This window comes from Pristiophorus japonicus, chromosome 9 (assembly GCF_044704955.1).
Source record: "Pristiophorus japonicus isolate sPriJap1 chromosome 9, sPriJap1.hap1, whole genome shotgun sequence".
Taxonomy (NCBI): domain Eukaryota; kingdom Metazoa; phylum Chordata; class Chondrichthyes; family Pristiophoridae; genus Pristiophorus; species Pristiophorus japonicus.
This window is the reverse complement of record NC_091985.1, coordinates 167,118,815-167,136,511: the sequence shown is the minus strand read 5'-3', so window position 1 is coordinate 167,136,511 and position 17,697 is coordinate 167,118,815. Positions and strand designations below refer to the sequence as shown.

At 42.7% G+C, this 17,697-nt stretch overlaps 1 protein-coding gene across 8 annotated transcripts in view; it reads left to right on the top strand.

The window, feature by feature from the left end:
* The window catches only part of LOC139273317 (son of sevenless homolog 1), a 315,669-nt gene that overhangs the window by 159,489 nt on the left and 138,483 nt on the right, over positions 1 to 17,697 (top strand). The gene's annotated exons all lie outside the window — the stretch shown is intronic.

Sequence of the window (17,697 nt, the reverse complement as noted above, 5' to 3'; positions counted from 1 at the left end):
TGTTTGGGCCCAAAGCTCTGGAACTCCCTCTAAACCTTTCCGCCTCTCTACCTCGCTTTCCTCCTTTTAAGATGCTCCTTTAAAACCTACCTCTTTAAACAAGCTTTTGGTCATCTGTCTTAATTTCTTCTTTTGTGGCTCGTTGTCAAATTTATTTGTTTTGTCTTGTAACACTATTGTGAAGCGCCTTGGAACATTTTACTATGTTAAAGGCGCTATATAAATAAAAGTTTATTATTATTATTGACTATTCTCACCCCCAAATTTGGTGGTGTCTGCAAATTTAGAAGTTGTGTTTTTGATTCCAAATTCTAAATCGTTGATGTAAATTGTGAACAACACTTGTCCCAGCACTGATCCTTGTGGAACACCACTACCCACCTTCTGCCACTGTGAATAGCTACATTTTACCCCTACTCTCTGCTTTTCTGTCTTGAAGCCAGCTTGCTCTCTATTCTGCTACTTGTCCCCTGACTCTGCATTCTCTGACCTTGTTCACCAGTCTATTATGGGGAACCTTATCGACTGCATTACCATTGTTACCTCTTCACTGAGGTTGGTCAAACAAGACTTTCGCTTTTGAAACCCATGCTGACTATTCATTATTATATTTTTGTTTTCAAGGCGTTCTTCTATTTTCTCCTTTAATAGGAATTCCATTTTCATTTCTACCATCGATGTTAAGCTGACTGGTCTACAATTCCCTGGACATGTTCTTAAACAAAGCTATTACGTTAGCTATCCGCCAGTACTATGGCACAAAACTTTTTTCTAACAAATTATTAAATATGTGTAATAATACCTCTGCTATCTCTTCCCTAGATTCTTTTAAAATGCGTGGATGCAATCCAGGGGTTTTATCCTCTTAGAGTTTGATTAGTTTATTTAATATATCCCCTCTTTGTTTTAAATGCACTTAACTCATTACTAATCTCAGCATCCAATGTCATGGCCACCTGTTCTATCTCACTGGTCAATACTGAAGCAAAATAATTATTTAATATTTCTGCCTTTTCTCTATCGTTACCTGTGGTATTATCCTGTCTATCCCTTAATGGCCCTATTCCCATCCCAACCGTCCTTCTTTTTTATTGATGTGCCTGTAAAATATTTTACTATTTTGTTTTATGTTCCTTGATAATTTAATTTCATAGTTTCCCTTTGCCTTCCAAATTGTTTTTTTTTTACTTCTAATCTTTTTGTATTCTCCATTATCATGCACTCTCCTGCTGTCAATGTACTTAATGTATGCCTCTTCTTGCCCTTTAATTGTTCCTTTATGGCTTTATTCATCAAAATATATTCATCATTAAAATGTCATGGACATGTGCAGAAAATAATCAAAAAATGTAATGGACTGCTGGCCTTTATATCCAGAGGAATATAATACAAAGGGTAGAAGTTATGCTTCGGCTGTACAAAGCCCTGGTTAGACCACACCTGGAGCACTGTGTTCAATTTTGGACGCCACACTTCAGGAAGGATATATTGGCCTTGGAGGGAGTGCAGCGAATAGATTTACCAGAATGATGCTGAGCGCCAAGGGTTAGATTATGAGGAGAGATTGCACAAACTAGGGTTGTATTCACTGGAATTTAGCCAGATAAGGGATGATTTAAAGATATCAAGGGAAACGGATAGGGTAGATAGAGAAACTTTTCCGCTGGTCGGGGAGTCTCGGACTAAAAACGAGAGCCAGATCTTTCAGAAGTGAAGTTACAAAATATTTTGACATGCAAAGAATGGTAGAAGTTTGAAATTCTCTTCTGTAAACGGTAGTTGAAGCTGCGTCAATTAATTTTAAATCTAAGATTGATAGATTTTTGTTAACCAAAGGTATTAAGAGATGTGGGGTAAAGGTGGGTATATTGAGTTAGGACAGAGATCTCATTGAATGGTGGAACAGGCTAGATGGACTAAATGGCCTACTCCTGTTCCTGTGTATAAATTTTTCTTGCTGCTGCAAGACAGAAACCATCAATCAATATTTTCTGGAGGTCCTGTGTTGGTCATTTAGAATATTACACCGAGATGATTGCGATTTTGGGACTGGGGCTGCAATGTGAATAATACATAGATAACCTAAAACTGTCTTTGGTTTTTGTAACTTAATTTGATTTTCTCAATTATACTAAAATGTTATTTTTGAAGGACTTACTGCATTTGTTGAGTGATTAAGTTATGCATGTGCTTACTTGCATCTGATTCTGCTGTTGAAAACAGTGGAAGAATGAGTGACCATGTGAAAGTTGTCCTGCCATTTTGTGCTCCTATGTTAAGTAATGGGTGTCTTGAAGTCTGTCTAATAATGTAATTACCTATTTGCACTGATTCAAAAGATTTTACTATGTATAAAAAAGGGGACACGTGGAAACAAATTGAGAATAAAAAGGAAAATAGAAGATGCCCAAAACATAACTGGTTTTATGTAACTCTGACTTGATGATTTATTTTCCATTGAACACAAATTTCTACTGTGCCTTTTTTTTATTATTGAAATAATTTTGTGTATAGAAGTCTTTTTTCAAATATAGAGACAACATAATGGGGACATGCTGTTGAAGATTGGTGTTTGTTTTATGATTCTGTGCTACAATATTGTCGTGACACGTGAGCTCTGTGTTGAGGCTAGTTGTGCACATGCAGAGTCATCATCATCATAGGCGGTCCCTCGAATGAAGATGACTTTCTTCCACGAGTTCACAGGTATTTCGATGAAGGACCTGATGTTCCAGTCCTGAACTCCAATTGAGGAGGTGGAAGATGCCTGTGCGTGAATTTTTTTAACATGTGGTGACTGTTGCACACCAGCCATCACATGGGCTTGACAGAGCTCGGCCTTTAGTGGTGAGGATTAACCAGGAAGTCTGGAGACCTGCACTGCTGCACGGACCTAGTGCGCACACACATCGCAGTGTAGGCTGGTCCGTGCTGCCCCTGAGCCCTCGGCTCTTCTGGGCCCCGTACCCTCATCTGTCGCACCTCCGCCACAATCTCTTGGCGCTCCCCTGCCATAAACATTCACCGCATCTCGCCACAAACACTCGTTGCTCATCCGCCCCGACCTTCCCACTCCTCTGTCCCTGGACTCTGCCGATGTTCCTGCCCACGCTCCAAAATGGCAATCAGGGTTTTGATGCCATCACCCAGTTGCCCATCTCAAAATCGGCACACACTTGGAGCTGCTCGCGCTGGAGATTGAACTGGTACGCTGATCTAGCTCTTTTATAGCCCGACCTGCGAAGCTGTTCTCTCGCAGGTCGGGGGGTCGCGATGTCCCAGGACCGCCGCTCCAGCTCTTATCTCCCAACCTGCGGTGCTGTTCTCTCGCAGGTCGGGGAGCCACGCAGAGTAGTAGAAAACTGAATGGATTTTTCATCTTTTTATTTTCAAAGAATGAATATTGTAAACAAAGATTTTATAATCCTAACCCTTTGCAAATGACCATAGGAAGATAAATTGACCCAACGATGTTACTGGATATGTAAATGTCTGCATAATATGACATTCCAAGTGATTTTTCGAGCAAAAATTCCCTTTGCTCCAACATTGCTGGATGTGCCTTCAGTTATCTAGGCCCTGCGCTCTGGAATTCCCTCCCTAAATCTCTCCACCTCCCCAACTTTTCCACCAAGCTTTTAGTCACCACATCTAATATCTCCTTAGGCTTGATGCCAATTTTTGTGAGATTTATGCCTCTGAAGCACCTTGTTTTTCTCTATTGAAGGTGCGATACAAGTGCTGGTTGTTAACTGTGCATATGTCTGGAATAATTTAAGTAGAACAATGAAGTGATTACATGTTTTTTCTTGTCAATACATTCGAAACTGATTTTGTCATTGTATAATTGATTCTTTTTGTTTTTAAATGGGTACATTTTAAAAGAAAGACTTGCATAGGAAATGCAGCAGCCTATTTGCACACAGCAAGCTCCCACCAACAGCAATGTGATAATGACCCAATAATCTGTTTGTGATACCAGTTGGGAGATGAACATAGGCCAGGACACCAGCTCCTCTTCCAAATAGTACTATGGGATCTTTTATGCCCACCTGAGTGGGTAGACGGAGCCTCGGGTTAACATCTCCCCTGAATGACAGCACATCCAGTTGTTTCACGCTCCCTCAGTACAACACTGGAGTGTCAGCATAGATTTTGTGCTCAAGTCTCTGGAGTGGGATTTGAGTCCACAACCTTCTGACTTGGGCGACACTGAGTCATGACTGACGAATTTTGATCAATTGTAGCACTAAAGCGGTTTGCATCTTGGAAGTCTAGTTAACTTCCAATGGTGGGGTGGCGGGCGGCGGGGGCAGGGGGGAAAGAGTGATTATATTAAAGTTTTAAACTTTTTTTTGTCTGCCAGTATTCTGTTTGAATTCCCACCTCGCTGTATTGTTTAATTGAAATGCGTCACGATCTTGATTCCAAATCAAGTGTCTTAACCGTCACCAATGATTTTTACCATAAAGTGCATGTTTTTAAATGGCCATTGCTAATGTATGTTTGTGGATGTTTTTCTTGGTGTCTTATACAATTCACAGATTTCAACAATTTTTAAACTTTATATAGTACCATATTTTAGTTGACTGAAACTGCCTTGCACAGTAGTTATTAAGGGCATTAGTGACACCGAGTGGCACAGATTAGGCTCAATACCTTTTAATACAGTGGCATAGATGTGCTAGTACTGACAAAGTTCTTTACAGTAACAGTAGAGATTTAGCAAATCTATGCCAAGAAGGGGATAAGGAAGAAAAAACAGAAATATTGACATTTAAATCCAGGCATGCATCATACGATTGGGAAGATCTGTGATGAAGATTTCCTATCTGCAAATCCATGCACTTGCAATTCTTTTTTTCCTCTTGAGAGAATTACATAGAATCTAAAGCATTGAAACAGGCAATACGGCCCAACTGGTCTGTGCTGGTCCACAGAGACTCCTCCCATCCTACTTCATCTAACCGTATCAGCACATCATTCCATTAATTTCTCCCTCATGTATTTATTCAGCTTCCCCTTAAATGCATCAATGCTACTGGCCTCAACTGCTCCATGTGGTAGCAGTTCCACATTCTAACCATTCTCTGGGCAGAGAAACATAGAAAATAGCTGCAGGAGTAGGCCATTCGGCCCTTGGAGCCTGCACTACCATTCAATATGATCATGGCTGATCGTGCACTTCAGTACCCCATTCCTGCTTTCTCTCCATACCCCTTGATCCCTTTAGCCGTAAGGGCCACATCTAACTCCCTTTTGAATATATCTAACAAACTGGCCTCAACAACTTTGTGGTAGAGAATTCTACATGCTCATAACTCGTGAGTGAAGAAGTTTCTCCTCATCTCTGTCCTAAATGGCTTACCCCTTATCCTCAGACTGTGACCCCTGGTTCTGGACTTCCCCAACATCGGGAACATTCTTCCTGCATCTAACCTGTCCAATCCTGTCAATTTTATATGTTTCTTTGAGATCCCCCCTCATTCTTCTAAATTCCATTGACTATAAGTCTGGTCGATCCAGTCTTTCTTCATATGTCTGTCCTGTCTTCCCGGGAATCAGTCTGGTAAACCTTCGCTGCATTCCCTCAATAGCAAGAATGTAATTCCTCAGATTAGGAGACCAAAACTCTACACAATATTCAAGGTGTGGCCTCACCAAGACTCTACAACTGCAGTAAGACCTCCCTGCTCTTATACTCAAATCCTCTCGCTATGAAGGCCAACATGCTATTTGCTGCCTTCACCGCCTGCTGTACCTGTATGCCAACTTTCAATGACAACCCAGGTCTCGTTGCACCTCCCCTTTTACTAATCTGTCACCATTCAGATAATCTGCCTTTCAGTTTTTACCACCAAAGTGGATAACATCACATTTATCTACATTATACTGCATCTGCCATGTATTTGCCCACTCACCTAACTGCCCAAGTCACCCTGCAGCCTCTTAGCATCCTCCTCACAGCTCACACTGCCACCCAGTTTAGTATCATCTGCAAACTTGGAGATATTACCTTCAATTCCTTTGTCTAAATCACTAGTATATATTGTAAAAAGCTGGGGTCCCAGCACTGAACCCTGCGGCACCCCACTAGTCACTGCCTACCATTCTGAAAAGGACCCATTTATTCCTACTCTGTTTCCTGTCTGCCAACCAGTTCTCCACGTCAATACATTACCCCCAATCCCATGTGCTTTAATTTTGCACACTAATCTCTTGTATGGGACCTTGTCAAAAGCCTTTTTGAAAGTCTAAATACACCACATCCACTGGCTCCCCCTTGTCCTCTCTACTAGTTACATCCTCAAAAAATTCTAGAAGATTTGTCAAGCGTGACTTCCCTTTCATAAATCCATGCTGACTTGGACCGATCCTGTCACTGCTTTCTCCTGAATGCATTATTTGATTTATTATTGGCTATCTTATATTTATGCCCTCTAGTTTTAGCCTCCCCAACAAGTGGAAGCATTTTCTCGACATCGACCATATCAAACAGTTTCATAATTTTAAAGACCTCTATTGGCTTCTTTTCTAGACCTATTCAGTCTTTCCTGTTAGTTATAACCTCAGTCCTGTAAGGTTATTAATCTTGTAAATCTTTTTTGCACCTTTTCCAGTGCCTTTATATCCTTTTTATAATATGGGGACCAGAATTATTCACAGTACTCCCACGTGTGGTCTAACTAAGGTTCTACATAAGTTTAACATAACTTCCATGCTTTTCAATTCCATTCATCTAGAAATGGATCCCAGTGCTTGCTTTGGATTTTGAATGGCCTTGTAGAACTGTGTTCTTTTAATTATTTGTGAATCTGCGCCCCTAGATTTCTTTGCTCCTCTACCCCATTCAGACTCCTATTTTTCAAGGCTTCCTTATTCCTCCTACCAAAATGCACCAATTCATACTTATCCATATTGAAATTCAGTTGCCAATTACATGCCCATTCTGCAAGTTTATTAAAATCTTCTTGTATTTTGTCAGTCTGCCTTAGTATTAACTATAATTCCCAATTTGTTGTCATCTGCAAATTTTGAAATTATATTTTTGATTGCTGAGTAAAAATTATTTTTATATATAGTGAAGAATCTTTTAACAGGGAAAGAGATGCATTTCTCATGGACGAAGATCCTCTGTTATCTCCCCTATCACAGCAGACCTGAACTCTGATCTTAACTCAGCTATCTCTTTGTACTAGATAAATTATCTTGAGAATTTCATTGTAAAAAAAAATGATTGGCCTTTGAGTTACTTTAAAGGATGGTTGTTGCTGTAGGTCTTTACAATTAGTGACTCTGTAAAAACGCTCTGTGGCCTAAAGCCACAGATATTGATTGAGGGATAAATATTGGCCAGGACACGGGATAACTCCCCTGCTCCTCTTCAAATAGTGCCATGAGATCTTTTATGTTCACCCGAGAGAGCAGACGGAGCCTCGGTTTAATGTCTCATCTGAAAGAAGGCACTTCTGATGGTACAACACTGAGCAAAATGTGTTGTAAGGATGCTTAGAAAGCAATTTATTTTATTTTTTCTGTTGGGTTATGTAGTTCAGTACATAGGGGAAGGATTGTGCTGATGATGTGTGTTAATACAAGATGAACTGAATTTTTTATAATTTTAATAGGAATTAACGAATATCCAACAGATATGCAATATGAAACTTTTCCTGATGGGCAGTATTGCTAATTTCTATTTTGATTTGGCATAGTACATGACTGGTTGTGAGACCTTACTGGCCAGCATGTGACATCCTTTCGCAGTGTCAGCCGTGGCACTCCTGCCTCAGTCTGAAGGTTGTGGGTTCAAGTCCCACTCCAGAGACTTGAGCACAAAAATCTAGGCTGACACTTCAGTACTGAGGGAGTGCTGCACTGTTGGAGGTGCTGTCTTTCAGATGAGACGTTAAACCGAAGCCCTAAACTGAGGCCCCATCTACCCATTCAGGTGGGCATAAAAGATCCCATAGCACTATTTGGAAGAAGAGCCGGTGTCCTGGCCAATATTCACCCCCTAACCAGCGTCACTGAAACAGATTAGCTAGTTATGATCATATTGCTGTTGGTGGGACTTTGCTGTGTGCAAATTGGCTGCTGCGTTTCCTACATTGCAACAGTAACACTTCAAAAGTATTTCAGTGGCTGTAAAATGCTTTGGGATGTCCTTAGGACATGAAAGGCACTATATAAATGTAAAACTTTTTCTCCTCTTTTTTTTTTGCAAATGGATGGTAAAACATGAGAGCAACCGATGGACTTTTTAGTTGTTTATTTGGTGGGGGGTTGAATCTCGAGTAACAGTGCCAGTGACCTGGGAAATGTTTTACAAAAACAATCGAGCTCTGTTCAGCAGTATAAGGGAGTTTGAATTGTTGATTTCACTAACTTAAAAAAAACAGCAGCTTCTTTCCTTGATTTAATTACCAGCATGCGTATCTTTTTGATGTGATAGTACTTGCTTATTTCATCGTACAGATTGAAATTCCCTTATCTGGAGCTCTCTCATCCGGAACCATTCCCGGCCACCAGGTGGCGCCTGTGCAAAACTCCGACATGAACAATTGAAGTCCTTCCTTGCTGCCAACTCCCGCAATTGCTGGCCTGACCCTGTGATCCAACGCCCCCCCATGATCTCTCTGCCACACTCCCAGCCCCAAGCCAGCCAGACCCGATATCCCCTTGCTCAGTATCTGTACCATTCAATTTAACGCGACCATCCCTTGTCCGGATAAATCCCTTATCTCCGCGGAACAGGCCAGGTCCCCAGGGTTCCAGATAAGGGAGATTCGACTGTATAGATTTCTGTATGCCATCAGCCTTAACTCAGTAGTAACACCTCTGTCTTGGAAGGTTGGGGGTTCATGCCCCACTTCAGAGACTTGAGCATATAATCTAGACTGGCACTTCAGTGCTGTACTGAGGGAGTGTCTCACTGTTGGAAATGTTGTCTTTCGGATGACAGCATTTTTAAATGAGGCCCAACCTACATTCTCATGTAAAAGGTCCCATGGCATTAATCGAAAAGAGCAGGGGAATTTTCCTTTGTGTCCTAGACAGCATTTATCCCTCCAACCAAAACCTAAAATAGATGATCTGGCTCACTCACTCTCTCTCTCTCTCTCTCTCTCTCTCTCTCTTCTCTCTCTCTTTCTCTTTCCTTCTGTCCTCTCGGCAGCATGTATTTGCAATACCAGATTTCTGATTGGTCCCCTTGGAGAACGAGACACATCCAACAGTTTGTCTGGAATATGTAACTTGATCCTGCCTGCTGGAGAGTAATCAAGATGTCTGCAATGTGTAATTTGATCACTTATTTCACAGGCTCCAGAGCTCATAGTGCTAACACTATTGCTTTCAGAGAACAGACAGGACTCACCTCCCGGGTTAGGAGCGCTCACATTGCTGAGTTCAGATAGGAAGGCGTGAGGTCATGGAGAGATTTCAACATGAGGATGAGAATTTAAAAATCAAGGTGTTAGTGGACCATGAGCCAATGTAGCTCAACGAGCGCAGGTTGATGGGTGAATGTGACTTGCTGCTTGTGTGTTCTCTCATTTTTTTTCTGGGCGGCGTGGCCCCTTTAATGGACTGCGCGGCCCATTCAAAATTCTGCGCATGTGTGGTTTTTCCCTTTAAAAGCCAGTGGAGCCGGCTATGCGGGACCTCCAGAGCACTGCACAGTCACATGGCCACGTAGCTTAAAGAGAACATTGCTTGCTGCTTAGGATAAGTGCAGCAAAGTTTTGGATGAGCTCAAGTTCATTGAGGGTGGAAGATGGGAGATTGGCCAGGAGAACATTGGAATCATCGAGTCCAGCAAATAACACACAAATGTAATGACATGTATGTTGGTAGGACCAAAACCGAATATGCTCTTTTTAAAAAAAAGTTATTTATTTATTGCCCATCCCTAGTTGCCCTTGAGGGTAGTAATGAGCTACTTTCTTGAACCGCTGCGGTTTGGGAGATGGTGGGAGGAGAGGTAGAACGTGGTGCAGGTGCAAAGTTGAAGGGCGGGTGGACGAACGTGATCCAGGCCTAACAGAGAGCAGGAGAACATGATCCATCTTCTGACCATCTCCCATTATTGACTTTCTCATATGTTGTATACATTTATTGTACTTTGGAATTTACAATTTGTATGCTTTGTATTACTAATTATAAAAATAAATTAGTTTAATTTTTAATCCAGTGTTCTGTGTGATACCATTTTGAAGGAGAAAGAGGAACTGAAGGATATTCTTATAAAGCGGGAAATTGTGTTGGGGAGATTGATGGGATTGGAGGCCGATAAATCCCCGGGGCCTGATAGTCTGCATCCCAGAGTACTTAAGGAGGTGGCCCTAGAAATAGTGGATGCATTGGTGATCATTTTCCAACAGTCTATTGACTCTGGATCAGTTCCTATGGACTGGAGGGTAGCTAATGTAACACCACTTTAAAAAAAAAAAAAGGAGGGAGGGAGAAAACGGGTAATTATAGACCGGTTAGTCTGACATCAGTAGTGGGGAAAATGTTGGAATCCATCATTAAGGATGAAATAGCAGCGCATTTGGAAAGCAGTGACAGGATCGGTCCAAGTCAGCATGGATTTATGAATCTTCTGGGATTTTTTGAGGATGTAACTAGTAGAGTGGACAAGGGAGAACCAGTGGATGTGGTATATTTGGACTTTCAAAAGGCTTTTGACAAGGTCCCGTAGAAGAAATTGGTGTGCAAAATCAAAGCACGTGGTATTGGGGGTAATGTACTGATGTGGATAGAGAACTGGTTGGCAGACAGGAAGCAGAGAGTCGGGATAAACGGGTCCTTTTCAGAATGGCAGGTAGTGACTAGTGGAGTGCCGCAGGGCTCAGTGCTGGGACCCCAGCTCTTTACAATATACATTAATGATTTAGATGAAGGAATTGAGTGTAATATCTCCAAGTTTGCAGATGAGACTAAACTGGGTGGTGGTGTGAGCTATGAGGAGGATGCTAAAAGGCTGCAGGGTGACTTGGACAGGTTAGGTGAGTGGGCAAATGCATGGCAGATGCAGTATAATGTGGATAAATGTGAGGTTATCCATTTTGGGGGCAAAAACACGAAGGCAGAATATTAACTGAATGGTGGCAGATTAGGAAAAGGGGAAGTGCAACGAGACCTGGGTGTCATGGTTCATCAGTCATTGAAAGTTGGCATGCAGGTACAGCAGGCGGTGAAGAAGGCAAATGGTATGTTGGCCTTCATAGCTAGGGGATTTGAGTATAGGAGCAGGGAGGTCTTACTGCAGTTGTACAGGTCCTTGGTGAGGCCTCAACTGGAATTTTTGGTCTCCAAATCTGAGGAAGGACGTTCTTGCTATTGAGGGAGTGCAGCGAAGGTTCACCAGACTGATTCCAGGGATGGCTGGACTGACATATGATGAGAGACTGGATCAACTGAGCCTGTATTCACTGGAGTTTAGAAGGATGAGAGGGGATCTCATAGAAACGTATAAGTTTCTGACGGGACTGGACAGGTTAGATGCGGGAAGAATGTTCCCGATGTTGGGGAAGTCCAGAACCAGGGGACACCGTCTTAGGATAAGGGGTAGGCCATTTAGGACTGAGATGAGGAGAAACTTCTTCACTCAGAGTTGTTAACCTGTGGAATTCCCTGCCGCAGAGAGTTGTTGATGCCAGTTCATTGGATATATTCAAGAGGAAGTTAGATATGGCCCTTACGGCTAAAGAGATCAAGGGGTATAGAGAGAAAGCAGGAAAGGGGTACTGAGGGAATGATCAGCCATGATCTTATTGAATGGCGGTGCAGGCTCGAAAGGCCGACTGGCCTACTTCCGCACCTATTTTCTATGTTTCTATGAAGACAATTTGTTGTGTGACACTACAATAAGTCCAATAAGCAATTAAGGTAATGGTTAGTCAGGTATACACAATTGCAAGGACAAAGTATAGCCAAGGTACAGCTTTTGAATCAAATGGGACAAGATCTGCTTACAGGAACTTGTGTTAGAATGCTGAGAATATAAAGCTGACATCCTAACATTCGTATCCTCAGAACATCCCATAGCACTTTGCTGCAATGTTCCCTGTAATTTTTTTTCAGGCCACGCTGCCCCTCTAAGGAGCTACGTGACCCATTCAAAATACTCTGCTTGCATGGTTTTTCTACTGACAAGTGGGCAAGCTGGCTGTGCAGGACCCCTGGAGCGCTGCGCAGCTTACAGGGAACAGGCAAGCTGGCTGTGCAGGACCCCTGGAGCGCCACGCAGCTTACAGGGAACATTGCTTTGCAGCCAATTAATTATGTTGATAGTGAAATGACATGAGGTGGGAAGAGGCTCGGGTGAAGCACAAACACCGGCATAGATCTGTAGGGTTGAATACCCTGTTTCTGTGCTGTAAAATTTGATGTAATTACTTCTGAAGTGTAGTCACTGTTATGTAGACAAGCAGTTTGAAAGCAGTTCTTTGTGTCACTTCACACAACTTTATTATATTGTAAACATTAAATTTAGCATTGTACCCCGAGCAGTGGTGATCATTTGTACTAATACTGGGAATATCCAGACAAATCATTTCAGTTAATGCTGAGGAAGCATTTAGGTAGTTGTTGGAGCAAACATATTTTGGTAATGCTGGTTTCTGAACTACAGCTCACTGACAGCAGAATCAAAATGGGAAATAAATCTAGCCGCGAATAATATAGATTCTATTATCTCTTTAGTTTTCAATTATGAATGACAGAAACAGGAAATTATTCCCAGCGATCTGTACAAATACCACTTCCTTAGATACAGTGCTATTTACCCTCTTCTCCCAAGAACAAAATTATTTGGAGGAAGAGCTTTAAAATGGGCAAACTTCACAGTTGTCATGCTGCAAAACCAGCGTGTCCCCTCTCTGTAAACCAGGTGTTTTGAAGTGGAATTCCCTTGGCTGATGTCATGCCAGGACATATACTACATTCTGGATGCCCCAAGGAAGTCATTGAATTTCAGGGTTCTGATACTGAAACTGCTGAGGTTTGACTCCTGCCCTTTTGACGTCATTAGAATCTAGCATTAAATTACTGCCTTGTCGTCGTCATCATCCTCAATATGAGGGACTGTCTATGATGATGACTTGCTTCCACGCCAAAAAAGGATGAGTTCACAGGTGTTTCAATGAAGGACCTAATATTCCAGATCCCGAACTGCATGTTGAAGGATGGAAGATGCCTGTGCGTGGATTTGTTTAATGTGTGGTGGCCGTTGTACACCAGCCACCACACGGGCTTGACAGAGCTCGGTCTTGGTCCAGTGGCAAGGATTAACCAAGACGACTGGAGACCTGCTCTGCTGCACGTGCCTAGTGCGCGCACACACATCCGTGTGGGCTGGCCCGTGCTGCCGTTGGACTCTCGCCTCTTCTGGACCCTGATCACGTCACTCCACGATCACTCGCCGCTCCTGCACCCCAACCTTGCCGTTCCTGCTGTACCTGTCCACGCTCCAATCAGTGACCTGGACCTTGATGACGTCCAATCCAGTTGCCCTCTTCACAGCCATCGCTCTTGGTTGGCCCCGACCTGCTGATGGTCTTTGCAGATTGGGGCTGCTATGCCTTGTATCTCACTGCCAACCACCTGTTACCCTACATAAAGCTATATTGTGTAATTTTGAATGAGTCAGTAGCATAGCTTTTCTTTCCTCAAGTTCCTATATCTTCCTCTATCTTTCCATGGTAACGACTCAGCTGGGGAACTGTTCCGTAAATGTTGACTGCTGTCTACCTCATTCTTGTGGTCATTATTGAGGTACAGGTACAGCGTCGACGTTCCGGAATCTGGATCTCCATCTTGGGCCATCGGCGATCTCTCCCCCGCCTCGGGCCGCTGCTAGCCTCGCCCCCGCCTCGGGCCGACCTGCAGTCGCTCGGCCTTCCTTCCCCCGCCCCCCTCCCCACCTACCTACCTTGGTCCAGGCGTTACCGGACTCAAAGTTGGAAAAATGTTCCGAAGTCTGGAAATACACAGAATCTGGGGTGGGGGGGAAGAGAGGCGGGGAACGTCAGGGTCAGGACCTTGTTGGGTAGGGAAAAGGTCAGAAACTCGGGATGGGCGGTTAGTTCCGAACTTGTTTTGGTGGGGGGGAGAGGGTCTTAACCCGCGAGGGTAAGCCCTGTCTGTTCTGTGTGAGCTCTGTTCTGTATGGAGCCTGACGGTCCGCATGGCTCAAATTACACTTTGCCAAGTAATTGATTGTTCAGGCAGGAACTAATTATACCCTCCAGAGAAACTGCTGGGTGTGTCTTGTCCTCCAAGGAATCAGAATTGGAAATAAACGCAATCATATTTTTACCTTGTCAGTTGTGTAATGCATTACTTCAGCAAATTTGTATTACAGTGACTAACAATCAGCTGTCTTGCTGGGATTGTGCCAAAACCACAGTAAATATCAGAAACTGAACTCGTTATTTGTCTGTCTGTCTATAAATTCATCAATCCTGAAATTGAGTTTCTGAGATTTATTGTGATCTTACTGCAGCCTAAGCTTGATGGGGCTTTGCCCATTCTCGAAGGCAGACCAGTTCAAAGTGCTGCACATAGGAAAGAAAAATAGATGGCACATATAGTCCATAAATGTTGTTCAAATAGCTAAGAATAAAGCTGAAAGAGATCTAGAAGTCTTTGTTAAGCAACCAGTCTACAATGTGTAACCAATGCAGAGCAGCAATTTGCAAAGCCAGTAGAATATTGAACTACATAGCCGAAACAGTAGAATGTAAGTCGGGAAGTTGTGATACTGTACATAGATCTGGTCAGGCTTTATCTTGAACACTATGTTCAGTTCTGCTCGTTTAGGCATGAAGATATTTAGGGGCAGGAGGCTGTGCTGAGAAGAACTATGAGGCTGATTCCTAATGTTAGGGGTCTGAGTTATGAAGGAAGATTGGAGAAACTTGGGCTTTTCAGTCTGGAAAGGAGATGTCTTGAGAGATGGTCTTAGAGATATGTAAGATAGTTAAAGGAATGGAGAAAGTAAATGTGGAATATTACATAAAATTCAACTGTGAAAGTAGAACAAGGGGACATGGGTTCAAACTAGTAAAAGGTAAATTTAGGACTGATAACAGGAAATTCTATTTTACACACAGACTGATCAATGCATGGAATAGACTTCCAGATAGAGTAGTCGGTACAAAAACGAAGGAAACATTTAAGAAACAATTGGATGTTACATTGCGGCGTGGGGTTGTCACATTTGGGGATTTCTGATTACTGTGTAATGCCATTAAGGGTGGGTCTTTGGTATTGTATATCCTAAATACTACTTTTGACAAAGCTTAGCTCTCACTCGATAAAATTCACAGGATTGGGAAATGTAGATACGATTCAGGTGGAGACCAAGATAGTTTAATATTCTAGTGACGGTTCATACACATTGACGCTGCAACTACTCTTCATTTGAAGTCAGCAAGGATTATTGCCAGGTTAGGCTGATGGATTCCACTATTGGTGAAATGCAGTTTGACAAAAAGCTTATACTGAGGTCAGGCAAAGAGAAGAAAAGGTAGGAGGAACATAAGAACATAACATAAGAACAGAGCATAAGAACAGAACAGAACATAAGAGCATAACATAAGAACAGAACAGAACATAAGAACAGAACAGAACATAAGAACAGAACAGAACATAAGAACATAAGAATTAGGAACAGGAGTAGGCCATCTAGCCCCTCGAGCCTGCTCCGCCATTCAACAAGATCATGGCTGATCTTGCCGTGGATTCAGCTCCACTTACCTGCCCTTAATTCCCTTATTGGTTAAAAATCTATCGATCTGTGACTTGAATACATTCAATGAGCTAGCCTCAACTGCTTCCTTGGGCAGAGAATTCCACAGATTCACAACCCTCTGGAAGAAGAAGATTCCTTCTCAACTCCATTTTAAATTGGCTCCCCCGTATTTTGAGGTTGTGCCCCCTAGTTCTAGTCTCCCCGACCAGTGAAAACAACCTCTCTGCCTCTATCTTGTCTATCCCTTTCATTATTTTAAATGTTTATATAAGATCACCCCTCATCCTTCTGAACTCCAATGAGTAAAGACCCAGTCTACTCAATCTATCATCATAAGGTAACCCCCTCATCTCCGGAATCAGCCTCGTGAATCGTCTCTGTACCCCCTCCAAATCTAGTATATCCTTCCTTAAGTAAGGTGACCAAAACTGCACGCAGTACTCCAGGTGCGGCCTCACCAATACCCTATAGTTGCAGCAGGACCTCCCTGCTTTTGTACTCCATCCCTCTCGCAATGAAGGCCAACATTCCATTCGCCTTCCTGATTACCTGCTGCACCTGCAAACTAACTTTTTGGGAGTCACCCAGGTCGGGTGGCACGGTTTAATGTTTTATGTTTTGTAGGTAGACTCTAAAAGAGTTTCATGCACAAGGACCCCCAGGTCCCTCTGCACTGCAGCATGTTGTAATTTCTCCCCATTCAAATAATATTCCCTTTTACTGTTTTTTTTTCTTCCCCAAGGTGGATGACCTCACACTTTCCGACATTGTATTCCATCTGCCAAACCTTAGCCTATTCGCTTAACCTATCTAAATCTCTTTGCAGTCTTTCTGTGTCCTCTACACAACCCGCTTTCCCACTAATCTTTGTGTCATCTGCAAATTTTGTTACACTACACTCTGTCCCCTCTTCCAGATCATCTATGTATATTGTAAACAGTTGTGTTCTCAGCACCGATCCCTGTGGCACACCACTAACCACCGATTTCCAACCCGAAAAAGACCCATTTATCCCAACTCTCTGCTTTCTGTTCGCCAGCCAATTCCCGATCCATGCTGATACATTTCCTCTGACTCCGCGTACCCTTATCTTCTGCAGTAACCTTTTGTGTGGCACCTTATCGAATGCCTTTTGAAAATCTAAATACACCACATCCATCGGTACACCTCTCCACCATGCTCGTTATATCCTCAAAGAATTTCAGTAAATTAGTTAAACATGATTTCCCCTTCAGGAATCCATGCTGCGTCTGCTTGATTGCACTGTTCCTATCGAGATGTCCCGCTATTTCTTCCTTAATAGTTTCAAGCATTTTCCCCACTACAGATGTTAAACTAACCGGCCTATAGTTACCTGCCTTTTGTCTGCCCCTTTTTTAAACAGAGGCGTTACATTAGCTGCTTTCCAATCCGCTGGTACCTCCTCAGAGTCCAGAGACTTTTGGTAGATTATAACGAATGCACCTGCTATAACTTCCGCCATCTCTTTTAATACCCTGGGATGCATTTCATCAGGACCAGGAGACTTGTCTACCTTGAATCCCATTAGCCTGTCCAGCACTACCCCCCGAGTGATAGTGATTGTCTCGAGGTCCTCCCTTCCCACATTCCTGTGACCAGCAATTTTTGGCATGGTTGCAGGAGGAGGAGGCTTTGCCCTGGGCTAAAGGCCAGACTGTAGAGGAGTATTCTGTAAGTCAAGTAAGATGTGGGGAAGTGTTGTATTCATTATTTTATATTATATTGTTACATGAAGACAAGTGTTTATTTGCAATAAATGAATCTGATCATAAGCGTTGCCCTGTATGTTCACCTGCTGTGAAGTGAAGCAACTGAACAATTCATATCAAACCTTGTCTCTCGAGTTTTGCTTGGTCTGCCTTCTGAGAGATTGAAGTAGTACTTGTGCAAAAGATAGGAATATCCAGTTTTGGTTA